The sequence below is a fragment of the Thamnophis elegans genome, chromosome 4, assembly GCF_009769535.1.
Source record: "Thamnophis elegans isolate rThaEle1 chromosome 4, rThaEle1.pri, whole genome shotgun sequence".
NCBI lineage: Eukaryota > Metazoa > Chordata > Lepidosauria > Squamata > Colubridae > Thamnophis > Thamnophis elegans.
In genome coordinates, this window is record NC_045544.1 from 120134967 (window position 1) to 120141842 (window position 6876).

Here is a 6876-nt window from a genome sequence, read left to right on the forward strand (position 1 = left end):
GAGGAGAATTGGATTGTTTAAGTGAGAAAAATAGAGCTATGCATGGGCTCTCAAATGTGGAGAATTAGCAATGAGAAAAGACTCGAAGATTAGAATAATTAGATGAATTACAATAATTTGATTAGAATAATCAAAGACACAAATGCATACATTAAACCTTGGACCAGACTGGCAGCTACTTACTTAAAACTCCAGAAAAGAATGAGAGGACAGGAACTGAATGCAAAATTGGAGAGAGAATAGCCATTCAAATGCCTAAATGCAAATCCATAAATTGGAGTCAAAGCATAGCAGTTAATCCCCACATTATCAAAGACAATGGGGGTAACTTACTTCAGCCGGGTTGACCGGCTTAAAAAGAGGTTAGAGATAAAGGGAAGAAATAGACACAGGAGGAGAAAATAAGGAAACTAGGGGTGCAAATATTATCTACTGCAATGCTGGTGGGCAGGAAGCACAGAAGGAATCAAGTCCTCTGGTCTGGTCTGTGGAGCTGACATAGCAATAACATTTAGACTTATATACCACTTCATAATGCTTAACAGCACACTCTAAGCAGTTTACAGAGTGAGCATATTGCTCCCAACAATCTGGGTCCTCATTTTATCAGCTTCAGAGGGATGGAAGGCTGAGTCAACTTTGAGCCCCTCAGGATAGAACTCCTTGGCTGTGAACAGAGTCAGCTTGCAATGCTACATTCTAACCACTATGCCACCATGTTGGATCCCTTTAGTGAATTCATAATGGAGAATTATACATTATATAGTTATGTATTGATGAGAGCCAGTTTGATTCAGTGGTTAAAGATGCTGGATGAGGAGCAGGGAAATCTAAATCAGGCATGACTTTTGGATGACTTGGGCCAGTCCCTCTTGCTCGGGCTTTAGAAGAAGGTACTGGCAAACCATTTCTGAGAGGTTGCCACCCCAAAAAACCCCTGAGCAGACTTGTCCATGTAGTTACCAAGAGTCAAAACTGGCTTGAAGGACCATAGCAGTAGAGTGAGAAGAAACCATTCATTCAAATATTGGATGTATTTAAGTGCAGACATTTTTTTAAAATCTAGAATGCTCCTGTACTTAACAGAGGGTTAGGTGTGAGGGCTTAAAAGGCTCTTTCCAACTGCATAAATAATTGTCCTGCTTAAATAGCTTGTGGAAACTGTTTTTATGTTCGTTGTTTTGCTCCAGAACAAAAGGAAGAAATTCCAGTGGACATTAATTGGTTTATTATAACTAGTGGGGAGATGCATGAAAACCAAGGGGTTTTTTTGTACCATCCATCTTCAGTTGCTGCCTTTTTTTTTCGTCTCAAAGCCTCCCTGTAGCTAATTTTGAGGGAAAGTCAGTATGGAGTATAAAAATATGAAATAGAAAAGAAAGCTCTTATCTATCAATTAGATGCCCAGGTCAGTAAGAGATAATGGAGCTATCAGAATTCTGGCATGTACAATTATGGGGGTAGAGACAGGTAGGTGATCTACAATGAAACTATACCACGTTCGGGACAAGTTTCATGTACATAGTTGGAAAAATTGAGTAGTTCTTGATTAAAAAAAAGTTCACCCCAAAAAGTTTGAAAGACTGGATTAGCCTCTTATTCATCAAAGCATGATATTGTTAAAAAAAGAGAGGAAATTATGACAAACCCTGGAATTGCTTTGCATTTTTCTTGTCTCGTGACATTTGCCAAATAATGTCAGTCTTCTCCTTCCATACTTTTTTTCTCCCGAGACCCTGGATGTTTCTTGCAGTACTTAGAACCTACATTTGCTTGCTCTACATATTCTGATTATTGTTATGTATTATTGTTGTTATTTTATTCAGCATTCTTGCCATGGTGGCTCTGGATGCAGACCAAACTTTGCAAACAATAATATAAATCATAATACCAAACAAACCACAGACACAAGGAAAACAAATAATATAACAACTAAGGGTAAGTCCTCCAGAACAATTGCAAATCACCTAGATTCCACTATGTTCTGGACCTTGGTAACTATGCAAACAGGCCAGGAACAATACCTATTTTTGCTTAAAACTGAATGATGAACCTTTCTCCAAACCTTCCTTTTATTCTCATACATAATCTATTTCCAAAGTACATTCTTCTTGCCGCATTCAGCAAACAACCTTGAACTACAAACAAATCCATCTCTAGACTAATTTGCAATCACTGTTTGCAATCAACTATTGTTCCAAGAATGTTTTCATAACTACTATTATCAAGCTCTGTTCCTCCATTCTGTATTGGTATATTTGATTGTTTCCGTCATGAAGAACTTTGCATTTAACTTCATTCATTTTCATTGTGTTACTTTTGGTCCATTTTTCTGACCTATCATGGTTGTTTTCAATTTCCTTTTGGTCTTCTGGAGTATTTGCCACCCCATCCAATTTTGTGTCCTTTGCATATTTAATAAGCATTTCTTCTATCTCACCCAAAACAGAAATGCAAATACTGGAAAGTATTGTTCTGAACCATTGGGTATCTCAGTTGATACCTTATTCTACTTTGATAAAAAAAAGATTGATGATTTCCTTTGATATAGTTTGTAAGTCAGCTGTGAACCTATCCACATGCCATCCATGATATATTTAACAAGTTTGCTAATCAGAATGTCATGGGGTATTCTGTCAAGTGCTTTGTTGAAATTAAGATATGTCTACAGCAGTCTGAAAATTCATTAAGAAAATTGCTAGATAAAAAAATTAGATAAGGTTAGCCTGACAAGACATGCTCTTGACATATTCACACTGATGTCTGGTAATTACTGTTAGGAATATAATCTAATGGTTGGGTTGGCAATATATAAATCATGTAACAGTGCTATATCTGTTTCTTTAAATCATGCTGAAAATGTGATTGGCTGCTGTTTTCCTCAATCGGCCATAAGAGGAAGCCAGAATGACTGTTAGCTCTCTGTTTGTTAGATGCTGGGCTGATCTGATCTGAGTGTTTTGGAAGCTGGCTGTTAGAAAGTGCCGTGAGCTATTGTAAGTTTTGCAACTGTTAGCAAACTTTGAGTACCAGACTGTTTGTATGATTATGGACTATGTTATTTGGATTATCCCTTAACTGAAAGACATTGAGGACTGACTGTCTTATCCGTGTATGACTTGGACTGTTTAATGGACTCTGATACCTCTATTTCCACGAAAGTAAAAGCCTATTTAAACTGCAGTGTCTCCTTTTGCTGGTTTGTGTGTTCTCCAACACAACTCCCACAATGCTTCTCTGAACGCACTCGCTCTCCCAACAGGGAACTTACCTAACAATTACCACAAACATGAACCACTGAAAGAGAACTAGATTGGATATGACTGTTCGACTCTAGCGAAAAGAGCATTCCACTTTATAGTGTGAAAAATATATCATCACTTTTGGCAGAAGTAGTAAAAATGTCTAATCTAACTCCCAGTCCTGGGGACTCTGGAGTGAGGGACAGTCAAGAGAAAGTCAGAGGAATTCCAATATTTATGGCACGTGTTGATACCATTAGGATACTACAAATGTGAACATTCACAGTGTCAATAGAATAGCTTATCAAAGCATTCCAGGGGAAGTGGCACTGGGTGGTTACATAATCCCTTAATCTTTCTGTTATCTATCTGTTTCAATGTTATTGCCAATGTACATAGTGGCAGGAGTGGGTTTGCTTATGGCTCTTCCCTGCAGTCTGCTGGCAGGGAGCCCAGTGGCACACTGTAAGTTATTTCCGATAAAGTAAACTGTTATTTCTATCTCCAAACTGCTTTGGTTTTGCTTTAATGAGTATTTTCCTCACAATAAACCCAACTGAAGTCTATCTCACGATAGACATTTAAGTAGGCAAGATTTATTTATTTATTTAAAGGTAAAGGTTCCCCTTGCACATTCATGCTAGTCATTCCCGACTCTCATCTCCATTTCAAAGCCGAAGAGCCAGCGCTGTCCGAAGACGTCTCCGTGGTCATATGGCTTGAATAACTAAACGCTGAGGATGCACGGAACGCCGTTACCTTCCCACCAAAGGTGGTTCCTATTTTTCTACTTGCATTTTTACTTGCTTTCGAACTGCTAGGTTGGCAGAAGCTGGGACAAGTAACGTGTGCTCACTCTGTTACACGGCGCTAGGGATTCAAACCGTTGAACTTCCTATGTTTCTGATCGACAAGCTCAGCATCTTAGCCACTGAGTCACCGCGTCCCTCATATTTATTTATTTATCTTATGGAATATCATACATGGACTAGGAATATAAATTAATATTTCAACTAGATTAACCCAATAAAATATAAAGATTTAAAAGATCCATGTTCAAAGATTAACGTCCCTGGGCCAACTAACCACTGAAGCTCAGCGTTGTTTTTATTTTCTAAAAAAAATCAGATACTGGAACAGTACATGCCCTCAGCTTACAGATGATACAGATGTGATCTACTGTTTGACATGGGACCCCACAGTCACACTGAGGGGGTAATACCATGTCTCGTTTATACAAAGAGTCCCAGCAGACGCATGTGAGGTCCCTTACTGATGTGGCAGCTCAACGCCCACCACTTTTTAATGGGATCATTTATATGTTTTCCTATAACTGGATGTCCAATGGCCCATTTGGCTTTTCATTGGGAATTGATGTTAAAGTAGTTGGGCAGATGTTGTTCAAGTGCCAGTGGGGGCTTCCTGGATTAGAGTCTTCCTGCTGATAGCAATAGCAATAGCATTTATTTATTTAAAAAAATATTTTAAACACTTAAATACATCAACAAAAACATACATGTAACTTACAAACACCAGAACTGAGTGTTCTTTCCCACAGCAGATATCTATCGGTGCATCTTTACAGTTAATGTTTCCCCTTCTATACATTCTAATTTTACATTTGTGATCACCTTGTTTCTTACTCTTTTGCTTAGTTGTTTATGTTTAGTCATTTGTGTCAGGCTATCATATTACCTCTGTTATATTGTATATCTTTTTCTTACGTTTGTATATCTTAAATTGTTTTTCCTACCCTCTTATCACTGTATCCTAATTCTTCTACTATACATTTTACATTTCCCGGTTTCTTATTTCTTATTTCTATCATCTAACCATTTGTACCCTTGGTATTTAGACTTATATACTGATTCATAGTGCTTTACAGCCCTCTTTAAGCAGTTTACAGAGTCAGCCTGTTTTCCCCAACAATTTGGGTCCTCATTTTATCCACCTCGGAAGGATGGAAGGATGACACTCCAAAAGACAGGCTCAAGATACAGAAGGATCTTGACAAACTTGAACATTGGGCACTATCTAATAAAATGAAATTCAATGGTGAAAAGAGTAAGGTTCTACATTTAGGCAACAAAAACAAAATTCACAGGTACAGTATAGGTGGTACCTTGCTCAACAGTAGTAACAGTGAAAGGGTTCTTGGAGTCCTAGTGGACAACCATTTAAATATGAGCTAGCAGTGTGCAGCAACTGCCAAAAAGCCAACACAGTTCTAGGCTACATAAACAGAGGGATAGAATCAAGATCACGTGAAGTGTTAATACCACTTTATAATGCCTTGGTAAGGCCACACTTGGAATACTGCATTCAATTTTGGTCGCCACGATGTAGAAAAGATGTGTAAACTCTAGAAAGAGTGCAGAGAAGAGCAACAAAAATGATTAGGGGACTGGAGACTAAAACATATGAAGAACAGTTGCAGGAACAGGGTACGTCTATTTTAATAGAAAGAAGGACTAGGGGAGACATGATAGCAGTGTTCCAATATCTCAGGGGTTGCCACAAAGAAGAGGGAGTCAAACTATTTTCCAAGGCACCTGAGGGTAGAACAAGAAGCAATGGGTGGAAACTAATCAAGGAGAGAAGCAACTTAGAACTGAGGAGAAATTTCCTGACAGTTGGAACAATTAATCAGTGGAACAGCTTGCCTCCAGAAGTTGTGAATGCCCCAACACTTGAAGTCTTTAAGAAGATGTTGGATAGCCATTTGTCTGAAATGGTATAGGGTTTCCTGCCTAGGCAGGGGGTTGGACTAGAAGACCTCCAAGGTCCCTTCCAACTCTGCTATTGCATTGCATTGTATTGTATTGATGAGTCAACCTTGAGCCAGTGGGAATTGAACTGTCAAACTGCTGGCAGTCTGCAGTCAGCAGAATTAGCCTGCAGTACTTCGTTGTAATCATTGTGCCACCACAGCTCTTAAATGAGGAAGGTCTGCATTCACCGGTAGGAGTGAGTTGTTCAAATTCAGAGGGGAATATGACTGGGAAAAAAAAACATTGATGCTCTTGTTATTGAAAATTGCCACAAGGAAGCATATTACTCTGATTTTTCTTTAGACTGTATAAATCTTTCACCTTTGACTAAAAGATTTCTGTGGAGAGGAACATTTATGATTTTCTATTAGATTTTTCAGGTTATCGTCCCCGCCCTCTGGAATATTCTCCCATTGGAAGTGAGATCTGCCCCAATCCTCTTTGTTTTTTGGAAGAGCCTAAAAACTTGGCTCTCTTGCTTGGCCTGACCCCAATTGGAGTCAGTTACACTAAGGGTGGCAAATTCTAGATTCTGGAAGATTCTAATCTCCAGGCTACCCATCATCTTGGTTTTTAATTTTTAATTTTTCTATTCCATTTTTCTTATTTTAATTCTTTTTAGCACTTTGAATTATTACATTATAAGCCACACATGGTCGCTGTATCAGTATGATGGGCCCATAGAAATGTAATAAATAAATATTAAATATGTCACTTTAACCAGATCAATTTAAAACCTACCAGATATATATGCAACGCCAATGAACCTTGGCTAGGATTAGATCCATTTCGCAGGTTAGTGGAGAACCCAGCTATTCGATTTCCTCACAGCTTAATATATTGAGAGGGTCCTGAAAACGGGT

The 6876-nt window shown here is 38.5% G+C and overlaps 1 non-coding gene across 1 annotated transcript; it reads left to right on the forward strand.

Annotated features, from left to right (window-relative positions):
- Positions 1-6296: 6296 nt before the first annotated feature.
- On the forward strand, positions 6297-6411 carry LOC116508545. The gene has a single exon (XR_004255362.1). It is a non-coding gene; the product is annotated as a U5 spliceosomal RNA (small nuclear RNA).
- Positions 6412-6876: the final 465 nt, after the last annotated feature.